This window comes from Trichosurus vulpecula, chromosome 7 (assembly GCF_011100635.1).
Source record: "Trichosurus vulpecula isolate mTriVul1 chromosome 7, mTriVul1.pri, whole genome shotgun sequence".
Taxonomy (NCBI): domain Eukaryota; kingdom Metazoa; phylum Chordata; class Mammalia; order Diprotodontia; family Phalangeridae; genus Trichosurus; species Trichosurus vulpecula.
This window is the reverse complement of record NC_050579.1, coordinates 173,872,377-173,885,950: the sequence shown is the minus strand read 5'-3', so window position 1 is coordinate 173,885,950 and position 13,574 is coordinate 173,872,377.

Here is a 13,574-nt window from a genome sequence, read left to right as displayed (position 1 = left end):
AGACATAGATCTGGTTGGCTGTCATTCTGAACCCTTTCTTCACTTGTCCTAATTGTATCTATTTCCTTCCTAGGTTCCTTTCTAGGCCAGGTTCAAAGATTTAAACCCCAAGCTCTTTAATTTTTTTTTTACACCTCTCTCTCTCTCTCTCTCTCTCTCTCTCTCTCTGTCTCTCATTTCTCAGCACTTCCTGTTCTCTTATTGAAAAAGAAGTACAGAAAAATAGGGAAAGGAATAAATACTTATAGAGAGTTATGTGCCAGGTACCGTGCTAAGCGCTTTTTACAAATATTATCTCATTTGAGAAGGATGTAGATATAGGATTGGGGAAATGTTTACTTGTTTATGTTATTTTGCTATCACTGTTTTACTCTTGAATATATATATTATGTAATACTGTGTGTCATAACTGTGTTAATTCCTTGAATAATTCCTCTTTTTTTAACTTTCCTAACCTAACATAGTGTTCTTCACATAGTAGGCACTTAATGCTTTTTTGATGAATTACCTAATGTCTCATTATAATACTCCTATTTGAATGAAAGAATTAAGAGATTGTTAAGCTTAAGAAGTGCAAAAAAAATCAATGTGAGAAAAAAAAGAGACATTTTAAGGAACAAGCAACATTTTTAAAAGTTGCAGATGACTTTTCCACTGGAACAATATCTATATTTGATTACTCCTGTGTGTGGAGTGCAGTTAGCTATGTCTAGGGGAGAAATGGTGGTGGTTGTTTTTGTTTTGTTTTGGTTTGTTTCCTGTCTAATAGCTTTAATTTGCTTTTCTCTACCCCTTTGGGACTCTGGATTAAAAGTGTTCAGTTATATTGTTAAATAATTGTGAATTCCTAATAATAACAAAAGTGCTACCAAAATATGAATTTCCATAATCCATTATGTTGTCATTGTTTCACATTAGTATTCAGTACCTATGGGGTCCAAAATCATTCTGTTTGGGTTATTTGGGAAAATATCCTGAAGGTGGCAGACTGGTCCAAGGTTTCTTCTATCATTTTGACTTCTAATCAAGACTAGTGAGTACTTAGCAAATCCTAGTTGACATAAGTCATTTTTGAGTGTGTGGCCTCGTCAAACAGAAAGTATTTAATAAATTTATCTCCCCTATCATGAGCCTCTCTGTTTAGGTCTCTAGTAGCAATTCTTCTCCAATGGTTTTTGTTTTGTTTTATTTCTAATTCTGCCACAGTTGGGAGTGGGGGGGAGGGGGGATAGGGGTGGAAGCATAGAAATTGAGTTGAAAGGCAATGTCTGCATGAATATTAGAAGGCTTCCAAGGGATCATCACAGAAATATTTTATGCTTTCCTCTCATTTTTGCATATAAGTAGAATATAAAAGTTAAAAGCAAAGGTACTCCAATAGGAATATTTAACTAGCTGACCCTATTTTCAGAGAATGTTATAGAAACAAAGAGCTGAGCCATTAAAACACATTTCTATGGCTTCCTGCCAAAATTTATAAGTTGTAGGCATTAGTTTCCAGTAGCAGTAATTTTTTTTTTTGATAACTGGTACTGTTTTGTTTTTTGTTTTTTGCATCCCTAGCACTCAAGACAGGCTTTGACTAGTTAAGAGCTTGATAAATGGTTACCTGAGATCATATGATCTCAGAGATGTAGTCACTTCAACCTGTAGACATCATGGCCCATCTTTACCTTCTTGCTTACGTGATTCTTGTCCATGTCCTCCCACAAATCCCCTAAAGAGGATGTACCCAGAGACATTGATTCTTTCAATCCTTCATGGATCCTAGGGCAGTAGTCAGGCTGTCTAGCTATTTCTCATTCTATCTTATGCCTTTTTTTCTTTTCCTATGTGGCTTCACTGATGTCTTTTACATTAGTTCTTTCATGTAAGTCATCATTTGTCACTTCCTAACAAATATATGTATGTATATTATATTTTTTATATTTCTGATGGGTTCCTCAGATGGAAACTTACCACTTTTCTGTGTGCATGACACAGTGTTAGATGTATCAGCCCCAAACAAGTGAGAAATAGGCCCTTGGGAAAAGGATACCCTATTGTGGTGAGGTTTCAGTCCCTCTAAATTAGATGTAACCAGCAATGACTCCTCTGCAATCCAAGGCAAAAGTTGTGGTCAAAAGAGGGGAAGGGAAGGAGTAGAAGTGTGTTGGGGTGATGGAGAGCATTCTTATTTCTTGAGAAGAAGCAGATGCATCTAATAATTTTCCTTTGTGTATGTAGAGGAGGTTGAATCCCAAACTGGCAGGTTAGCCTCAAGAAGAGAAAACTTCCTCATGTGGCAACACATTATGAGCAAAGCTATTATCAATGGTCCGATCAGAAGGACACCCAGTTTGAATGGGACAGGTAAACTGGGATCTTTTTGTCTTGGAAAGTTTCTCAGCACTAAGACAATCAGGAGTCATTGACTTGTATGTGGTGGCAATAGGGATTAATTTTCCCACACCCTAAATGGGATTTTTCACTGTTCTTTGAGTGCTTCTCAGCACCATAAGATCCAAGGTTGGCATTTGACTTTTGGGGTTCTCAGTCACTGGAAGAGTGGCGTGGGACTCTGGGCAAGCTGTTGTAATGCCCCCCGGCTTTGCTAACCCAGACCCATTGGTTCTTTGGTAACTATGAATTGTGATTTGAATCAGACAAAGTCTGTCTGTTGATGTTTGTAATATGTATTTGTTCTGAAGTTAAGGGTATTGGCTTTTCCTCCTGAACTAAGTGAGTTATATTTGTATGTGTGATTAAAGTGAGATTGTTAACCCCTTAAAGTTACTTTCCTTAGTAAAGCAGATCAAAGAACCTGTGTTAGCAGCCTTCTGTGTGCTGGTTGTTGTTGGTCTTACACAGCCACAATAGCTGCTAGCAGACCGCTGCTGCACCTGTTTGTTCTGTTATTTCTGCTACCCCAAATTTAACCTTTCCTTAGCAGTTTGTAGTTGGAAGTATCTCTCAAAGCTACCAAAGCTTGTACGCCTCCATTTAATGATACCAGAAACTGCTGAAATCCAGTAAAATTATCAGACTTTACTCAGAAAATTATCAGAAATTACTCAGAACCATACAATCTCAGAGTTGGAAAGGATTCCTGAGATTGCTTAAACCCTCTATTTGAAAACAGCAGTAATGCCCCACCTAAGACTTTCATAAACCCAGTCAGGGATGAGGAACCTGTGGCCTTGAGGCCACATGTGGCCCTCCACATCCTTGGGTGGGGCCTTTTGACTGAGTCCAAGTTTTATAGAACAAATCCTTTTATTGAGGGGATTTGTTCTGTGAAGTCTGGATTGTCAAAGGGCCACACTTGAGGACCTGGGGGCCGCATATGACCTTGAGGCCATAGGTTCCCCACCCCTGAATCTTTATATGACATAACTTAATGCATCCTTGATATCTAGGTTGTCTTCCTTACTCCAGTTTGTCAATACCTTTTCTAAAATGTAGTTCCTAGAACTGAACATAAGATTAAAGACTCGATCAGACCAGGCAAAGGATAACTGGGATACTATCACCTTTGTTAAGGATCCTGGGATCCTTAAGAATCCTAAGGATTCTATTAATGTAGCCATGGATGATTGCATTCTCTCCTTTGCATCAGCTCCATAAGGGGGAGAGGGTAGGTGTTATTCCTAATCAGAGCATGAATTCTGTGAGAGCAGAAAGTGTCTCTCTTCTATTTGTTTGACTCCTGCATTGTCTGTGTGAGGTACTTGCTTTGGGGACAAATCTGAGAGAGAGCTGGTAAGTTTCTCCCTACTGTAAGTTTGGCAGCTTTGTTCCAATACTACCCACCTCCAAATCTGTTAATTCATAAGAATTTTACTCACATAAGAGCTGCAGCTTTCAGGTCCTCTCTTGTCACTGGAGTAGTTGTGAGGGAGAGGTGACAATGATTAAACATATATTCTAAAATGACATAAAAAGAAATGGGTTTCCTTCCACCTACCCACCCAACCCCCTAGACAGGGCTAGCCTTACCGGTGGGTGAAGCTAGAAGTTGGTTAAGTGGTATGGTTTAAAGATACAAGGAAATTTCTCCACCCTCCCCAAAAACAAACAAACAAGCAAAAAACCCAATACTAAATATGTTCCCTCTAGAATTTGACTTATTGATTCATTTCCTCGCTTCCTTTCATGATTCCTTTAGAAATGCAGATGCTCCTGGGAAAGTTAACCCATTAGGTCACCAACACCTCAAAGTGAACTATTTTCCTCGCTGGCCTCAGGGAAGCATCAGGGGAGGCCCTGGGAACTGGAAGAATAAGAGGGAGCAAAGATGAAGGCCTGGAATGGAAAGACGAAGGGCTGGAAAAAGGAGGTGAAAGATGCCCCAAACAAGTTTTGCCCATTTCACAATCTGTCCCTGGTCTGACCCCAGTCCTGAAGGATTGTGCCTTTGGCAACTAACTGATATACTCATCTTAGCATTAAAACCAAGCCCTATGGGCCATATGTGCTCATGTACCACATGTGCACCATCAGTGACCACATACTCTCCCTCTCCAGAATGCATATGGACTTACAGGTGTCCTTAGAGCCGACTTCAAGACAATTTATACTCTGATTCGTGTAGGGTAGGAGAAGAATGTTGCATAAAAAGGGCACCATTGTAAGGTGGGAGTCAAAGACAGGATCCCGTAGGTTTTCTGTATTTAGCTTCATTAGCAAGACATGGACTCTGTCACAATAAGCATAATTGAAAGATGGCTTGACCTACAGTACGTCTAAGCCAGTGGCATAGTAGGATGAGTTGCCAGACTATTACTTTTTTTCTGTATCAGTTTTTAAAAACACAGACCCTTAAAAGGAAATTTGTCAAAACCAGATCTCCTACAGTCCTTGCAGGAGGGGACAACAAGCCAGAGCAAAAGCATTCTTGGCATCTCAGCACAACTTTTACAACAGTGGAGGTCTACTTCCAAAAGAATGATGTTCTGTGGTATTTCTCTGTCTGAGGGTTGCTCTGGGCAACCACCTCACTAAAAGGCTCAGGGCAGAACAGGAGAAAAAACTGGATGATTGAGCTGTACCCTTGTGGGGTCTGGATTTTGGTTTTCTGGGCAGTATCGAGAGATAGATTTCTTTCTTAGGAACTATACAGCCTAAAAGTCACTGTGAACTTCCCTCACCCTTCTGTAAAGTACTAACTACTACTTGCTGGGGACATGAAACAGAAAACCGGGTTAATTATGGATGTTATTTATATAAGACATTATAGCTCCTTTCTTCTGAAGGGCTGAAGGTACTCAAAACTTTTGAAAGTAAAACAAATGAATAAGAAAAATGTTAGTAAGTAGAAATGGGAAAAGAGAGCAAAAATTCATATAGAGGCCAATATACTTAAGTGTATCCGTGTAATTCTGTGGCAGATAGGTCCTGGGGTCTGATTATTTGGCTTTCTTGTCTACAGACAGCTTGAACTATCCAAGTCTAGCTTCTGTGCCTTCATTTCCTTACCTTCCCCTCTCTACTGTGCCCCGGCAACCTCACTATTCTACGAAGTTACCAAGCTCTCTTAACTGCTCAACACAGTGATTTTTTTTCAGTCTTCACTCCACTTGATCTCTCTACAGCTTCTGGCACTGTTGCCTATCCATTTGTATACTCTCTCCTTCCTTTGCTTCTGTGACACTGTACTGTTTAGTTTCCTTCCTGCCTTTTAACTATTCTATTTTGGGCCTCTTTGCTTGGTTAGCATCTTCTTATCTCTCTAGATGGCTCCCCTTTAAAGATCTGTCCTAGGATCTCTTCTTTTCTCTTTCTCTATACTCTTCCTCTTGGTTATCTCACCAACTACCCATGGGTTCAACATAATCTCTAGGTAGATGATTCCCTAATCTGTATATACAGTCTTAATTTCTCTCCTGAGCTTTTGTCCAGCATCTCTACTTGGAAATACTATTGGCTTCTTAAATTCAACATATCCAAATCAGAATGTTATCATCTCCCCTAACCCTGCTACTTCTTCCATCCATCTCTCCTTCTATTAAAAGTGTCACCATGTTCCCTTCCCTCCCACCAATCAATCAATTTCACCATCAAAGAATAGATTCTTCCCTTTTCCTCACTGCTATATCCAATCAATATCAAATCTTATCAGTTCTATATCCATAACACTCTTCTACTCTGTTCCCTTCTTTCCACTCACACAGATACCATCTTAGCTAAGGTCCTTATCACCGATTGCCTAGATTGCTGAAATAGACTCCTAATTTTACCCCCATCTCTAGTTTCTTCCCTCTCTAATCCATTTTTCTCAGAGGTACCAAATTATTTTTTACTAAAGCACAGATCTGACCATGTCACTCTATTACTCAAAAATCTTTAGCAAATCTCTATTGCTTCTAGGATACAATACAAACTCCTATTTCTGGCATTTAAATTCCTTCACAGTCTGGCTCCAATCTTTTAAGATATTTCATTTTTATTCTCTTCATACATTCTTCATTCTAGCCAAACTGGTCTACTAGTTTTTCCCTTGAACCCAAAATGCTATCTCTCACCCCCCACCATTTCCACCAGACTTTTCAGTTTGTTCCCTGAGCCTAGAACATCCTTCCTACATCCTAGAATCTCTAGTTGTTTCAAATGTCAGCTTCAAGGCTACTTCCTGTGGGAAGTCCTCCCACATTAGTGATCATTAGAGACCATTAGTGATCTCGCTACCAAGCATATACCCAAAAAAGTACTGAAAAAGAACAGAAAGCCCAGAATATGCCAAAATAATAATAGCAGCACTTTTATGGTAGCAAGAACTAGAAAAAATAGTTGTCCATTGATTGAGCTGTAAAGTAGGTTGAACAGACCATAGTATATTAATATGATTTTATTATGCATTAAGGAATGATAAATATAAGAAATTCAGAGAAATACAGGAAAACTTTACATGAAATAACATTGATTGAAATGAGGAGAATCAGAAGAACATCAGACACAGTGACTACAACAATGGAAATAAAATATCAGTAAAAGGAGATTGAATTCTGAGTAACTGAAAATGGTGGGGGAAGGTCTTAGTCAATGACAATCTTACCCTTGTGGCAGAGAAGTAAAGGTTTACAATGGTAAAAAAATGTTGCTTTTATGGTCATTTTATTAATTGTTTTTGTTTAACTAATTTTGTTTATTTTGGAAGGAGTTAGTTACAAGGGATAACTCAGTTCTGGGATGTAAATAGGTTAGTATATCCAGAAATGACTGCTATGAAAACAAAGAAATCAATAAAACACATTTTTTTCATAGAAAAAGTCTTCTAGCACATAGTAAAGGATACATTATCTGTTTTCAGAGCTATAACTAACTAGTAATTCTATCTTCTAGGTACAAATTTGCTTATGGTGGGGAGTAGCTTGTGGTCTGCTTCCTTGTCCCTCACTCATGCTGGGACTCCTCTAGAGCTATAATATACTTCTCCCTAGACTGAACATGATTCAGAGAAGAATATCCCCTCACCCAGAGCAGGCTAGGCCTTGTCCCAAGAAGACATGGTGGCTTGATGTGCCTTCTCCCCTGAGTGGAATGTGATAGGAAGCCCCAGAAAGTGGTTTGGGGAACTGTTATCACTGTTGTGTCAAGAAGTTGTGCTTCTCCCCTGCTCTTTCCATGTAGGAAGAAGAAAAAAAAACATACTGTTATTTGTTGCCTCTAATGATGAATGAGCCACTTGGATTTTGGCTTTTCTAGATGGTCTTGGCCTTTGGCTGTCAGAAAAAGGCTAGATCATATTCCTATATGCAAAGCTCCTTGCCATCAATAATTTCTTCATAGATGCTACTATGCGTGTTAAATCCAACATGTATTTGTTTCCCTGAAGTAGAATTAAAAAGGGGGAGATCAGTTAGATATCTAACATTGCAGAAGGGCTTGTAAGTTATCTCTCAAGCCAACTTTCAGTACTAGCTTTTAATTTGAAAACAGACTTTAATTGTATATACTTTAGACTGTTTTAGATCTATTTCATTGTAAACAGCACTGCCCAACCTCTGATTTCAGTGTGTATTAAAGGATGAACAGGTCTTGTGCACATATGTTACCAAACATCAATCATATAGATGTATGTATATGTATACAGTTGACTAAGCATAAATTTGTTATGTTTTCATGCAAATATATGCTCATGTATGTATCAGTATTTATCAACATAACACAAAAGGAAATATTTGCTGTAAGAATGCTTGAAAGCAAAAATTTCAGAGGAACTGAGACAGAGGGAAGGTTGTGCTTGTTGTCCATCTCCCATAATGAACACAAGAGCACAGCTGTAGTTGACCTAGGAACTGATTCTCCTTGGAAATGAGATCCAGGATTTCAAAGCATTGTCACTGCAGCAACAAAGCGATGGCACAGAAGGAACCGAGCACATTTACCAGCAGTCCCTTGTGGCCCCGACCCTCTTTCATAAAACATGACTTAACAAAAGACAATATTTAGAAAGGGACCCATATGCTTATTTACTGAAAACTATAGTAGACTGGGTCTGTATGTTCCCCCAACAATCCCCCATTGTGGTGCAATATCTCGTTTAATCCTGTTAACTGTCCTTCATTGTGACTTGATATACTGGATTCTCCTAATGCTTTTGCAGGCTGCTGAAAAGCCATTTGAAGTTGCTTATAATTATTTCCATTCATATTCTCATTGTAGGCTTTGAAGTTTGCAAATCCCCGATTTACATTCTGAGCTCATTCTAAAATTGAAAATCAGTTTTGTTTTGTTATCTTGCATTTTCCTCTGTGGAGCCTATTTTTTTTTTGTAAGCATTGGGAGAGCCAACATTTTGCACACTCAATCAATGAAACCCAAATTATTTTACATTAAATGGGCTTCTGCCTTTACTTGGCATAACAGCAGGGATGCCAACTTGTCATTTTTCTGTACTTTCATTTCTGAAATGAAAAATGAAGGGAGGAAGTTGGAACCTTCCTTCACATTGGCTCTGGAGTAATTTCTTCACCTTCCATCTCCTTTGCCACCACTCTAACCCCAGCATATTTTACTTTGTGCCTGAATAACTACAACAGATTCTAACTGGCTTCCCTTTCCCTCCTTGATCTCTTCTCTAATCTATCTGGCATTCTACTGCCTGATTGTTCTTAAAATGCTGCTTATGTCATATTAGTCTTTTATTAAAGAATAGTGTAGCAACTTAGAGCCGGAAGGGATCCCAAAGTTCTAATTGAATCTTTTAATTTTTTGGGAGGGCAGGGGTTCAGACCTTTGGTTCCTACCTTGGTGTGGAAACTCTTCCCATTCCCTGCAACATATAGTAGTAGAGTTGAAAAGACACATAGCAAGTGTGTATCAGAGGCAGAATTAGAACCTAGGTCTTTCTGACTCCAAGACCAAACCTCCACCAATAAAATGGGCCATCCTCGATCTAATTTTACATATGGAGAAACTGAGGCCCAAAGAGGCCATTTGATTTGATCAAGAACCTGTAATGGATCCCTGTTGCCTGTGACTTAGATGGAAAAAATCTCTGGTCAGAATCCGGGCCTTTGGGTTCTTACCAAATATGTATGTTTTTACCAAAGGATTATAGCCCGTTTTAGAATATAAGCTCCTTGGGGCAGTTATGTGGCACAGTTGGTTAGAGCACAGGCCCTGGAGCCAAGAGGATATGAGTTCAATTCTGGCTTCAGACACTAGCTGTGTGATCCTGGGCAAGTAATTTAACACTGATTGCCTCAAAAAAAATCATTTGAGGTCAGGGACCATGTTTTTGCCTTTCTTTGTATTCTTTGCACAGTTCCTGGCATTCAGTGAGTGCTTAATAAATACTGTTTGACTGACAGACTAATAATTTCTTCCTCTGTCAAGTACTGATGTGATTGCTGAAAGTTTGACAGGAACAACTGAAGACCTGTAAATATTAATTAATTAATTGATGAAGAGCTATTATCATTTTTAAGGGTAACAGTGATAACAGGTGATCATTTACTTCTGAATACTCCAGACAAAGGAAGTGCAAAGTTTGACAGGAACTAATCAAGTCAGAACCTTCTAAACCTGTTTTGTCTTCTCTCCCCATTTGCCCTTTCTGTCTTTTCATATGCCTGTCCATATGTCTGTCTGTCTGTCTGTCTGTCGTCTCTGTATATATATGCATATATATATATAATATACATACTTTATATATATATATATATATATATATATATATATATATATATATATATATTTGTTTCTTTCCCTTCATTGGTCATAATATAGAACCAAAATATACGGTATTTTTAAATTATTGGTTGTAAGTACTAAGTCCTACCCTAACACCCTAGTCCAATACCTCCCTGGAATGTGGTGACTGCTCTGCTTGTGCCAATGAAGCACAAGCTCTGGCAAGTCTTACCACTGTGGAAGAGCCCCAGATACCAGCCTGGGGGCATCTATCATCCAAGGATGACCCTAGATAAGTTTAGAAAAGATCCACAACGGTTCACAAAGATAATTAATAGGTCAAGGTTCTTAACTTGGGGGCCTATGAACATGTTTCAGGGGGTCCAAACTTGGTTGGAAAAAATATTTGTCAGAAATTAGTGAATAAAATAGATTATGGATAATATTATTTCCCTTTCCCTGAAAAAATTGGGCCCAAAATTCATCAGAAATTACTGAATTATATGCCTACTTTCTCATCTATGTTAAATATATTGATATAGATATAGACATATAGATATATGCATTCAATTCAAACAAAAAGGAATAGGAATGCTTTTGAGGATACTTAGGATACTTTTCTACAGCAGAAGACCTATTCAGAGACAAGCAACTGACTTAAAAGCATAGAGAATAGCTGGTTCTCCCATGTCTGTTCATTTTTAATTTAATTTTTGCCCTATTTGGATCTGCCATGTCACCCTGGATTTTCTTTCAGTGTCTGGGGCCTCCTCACCCTGGAACATGCATCTGCTCTTTAAACTTCTCACCTAGAATACCTTCCTGCCGTGGTAGCGCCCTTCTCTCATTGGTGAGTTCTTTCTGGGGCCTTCATTTTGGTGAGGGGCCTAGGAAGCCAACTTTCATTCCCCTGCCATCTGTGTTCCTGATTTTCCAGACTTCAGCACCATGCTCACACATGCATGCACCTTCCTTCCCCTCTTTCCCTCAATTTTCAGCTCCCTTTTTCATGTTGCCCTCTTCCATTAAAAGGTAAACTCCTCAAGGATAATAATATTATTATTTTTTGGCTTGTGTTTGTATCCTTAGCACTTAGGACAGTGACTGGAACATATTGTTAGGAAGGAAAGAATGTAGGAAAGGAAGAAGGAAGGAAGGGAGGGAGGAAGAAAGGAAAAAAGGAAGGAAGAAAAAAGGAAGGAAAAAAGGAGGGAAGAAGGGAAGGAAGGAGGGAAGGAAAGAGGAAAGGAAAAAAAGGAAGGAGAATCTGAAGTAGAGGTGATTCTAATCTATATCAGAAGATTGGCTAACAGAAGAATGTAACCAAGGGAAGGAAGGCTTTAAAGACTTTTGGACACTAGAAGCTATATAATTAGTGTGAGGCTATCAACAGGAGAGAGATAACCAGTACAGGTCAATAGAAGGACATGCATGTAGTTGATGAGGAATACTGAGACAATCTTATATCAACATGAGATGAATAATAAAGAGGTGGGCTATTTTCCTGGGGTTTATATTTAAACCAGTAGGGTTATAGATTCGAGATGTGACAAAGAGCCTTTTGAAACTTGTCAAATCCGATGACTCATATTACTGAAGAAACCTAGTAAGCTTTGAAAAAGATTATTAAGTCCTGGGTAAGAAACTAGAGCCTTTAGGGGCACAGGTGTTTTTCTTCCTGCTTCTAATTGAATGTAGTGGCTTCAAAAGAAAAACATAAATTTGGAAAAAGATATATTTATGAGCGAGGCAGTGTGATCTAATGGATAAAGAGCCAGCCTCTAAGTCAGGAAGACTGGTGGTTCATGACCCACCTATATAACACACACGGGCTGTTTGACTCTGGACAAGTCATTTAATTTTTCAGTGTTCTAACCAACTCTCTAATGTTATAAATTGCAAAGAGGATGCCAATATACACTGGTAGAGGAAGTTCCCTGTACTAATGAAATTTCAAGTCCTATCTCTATATATGTATGCTTTAGAAAGAGTAAAGAAGGAGCAGTTGGTTTCAGGAAGATATTCCTCCAGTGGTTTGTTGGTATTAACATTATCATTCTAATCTTAAGCTATGTATGTGTTTTAATTTGCTATACTCTTATCTTTGGTTTCACTGTTATTGTGAAATATAAGCTGGAAGTTGTTAGAATCAGAGACATTCTAATTATCGGGAGGAATTCTGCCTGTCTTAGCCTCTTTCCAAGCAGAAGAGCTTATATGTTAATAAATTTCCTCTGACAGATTTTGACCTAAAACACAGAGAATAGATTATTTTCTTCTACACTGACTTAGCAAATACATATGGGCTGTCTGCTCCACCTGATTTTCATTTTAAAGGTCTCATGATCAAATACAAAACACTTTCTTACTAAAACCTTTTCCTTTTTCTTCCTAAACTTCATGGATCCCCCATATATTTTTGGCTTTTCATATTTAGATGTCTCCCCTGCATTCAAGGAGGAATAATTGAGCCTTCCATTCCAGGGAGGTCAAAGATTTTAGACTGTGGAACTTAAAATATTGTGAGCTGATCAAAACTGATTTGAATCGCATAGTTCTAGCCCCAGCTCACAGGATACGTTAAAGTCTCTGGCTTAACTGATCCAGGGACCAGGCATTGCTCCTTTACAGACTGGTACAATTAGAATTAAATTTCCTGGATTCCTGCTTCTCATTCCTTATTCCTTATTAGGCAACTCAGAAAATACTCTGATTTCAGTGGTCCAAATTATTCCACTGCCATGCTTCACTGGTCATAGGGCAGTCTCCTATTAGTTTCGCATCATCTCTTTGCTAAAACTCTAAGTTGGGCCCTGAGTAGTGTATAGGTACTTTTCAAATGGAGTGTGCATTCTCCTTTCATGGAGAGATTATGTATGTATGTGCATATATGTATATGCATATATATACATATACACATACATTCTCTCTCTGTCTCTCTCTCTCTGTCTCTCTCTCTCTCTCTGTCTCTCTGTCTCTGTCTCTCTCTCTCTCTGTCTCTGTCTCTCTCTGTCTCTCTGTCTCTAATCTAATAATTCTTGCTATAGGTTCCTTAAACAGGTTGACATTTACTTAACCTCAATGCCTTCTCAGTCACTCATATACTGGCACGGCCTACATTTATAAGGACCTCCAAGCATTTGGTAAGGCTAGACTAGAACCTAACAAAACACATCAACGGAGAAAATTAAAAATCTTGAAGAGGGGGCGGCTAGGTGGTACGGTGGATAAAGCAGCAGCACTTACTAGCTGTGTAACCCTGGGCAAGTCACTTGACCCCAATTGCCTCAAAAAAAAAACTTAAAGAGAAGATGGCAGTCACTTGAATAGGCAGTACAGTTCAGATTTCTATGGGAAAATCACCACATTTAAGTATAAAACAGAATATTTCATTTTTATTACATTCCAAATTTTCCTGGTCCTTATGAACTGTATTGTTTTTTAAGCTTTGCTCTCTG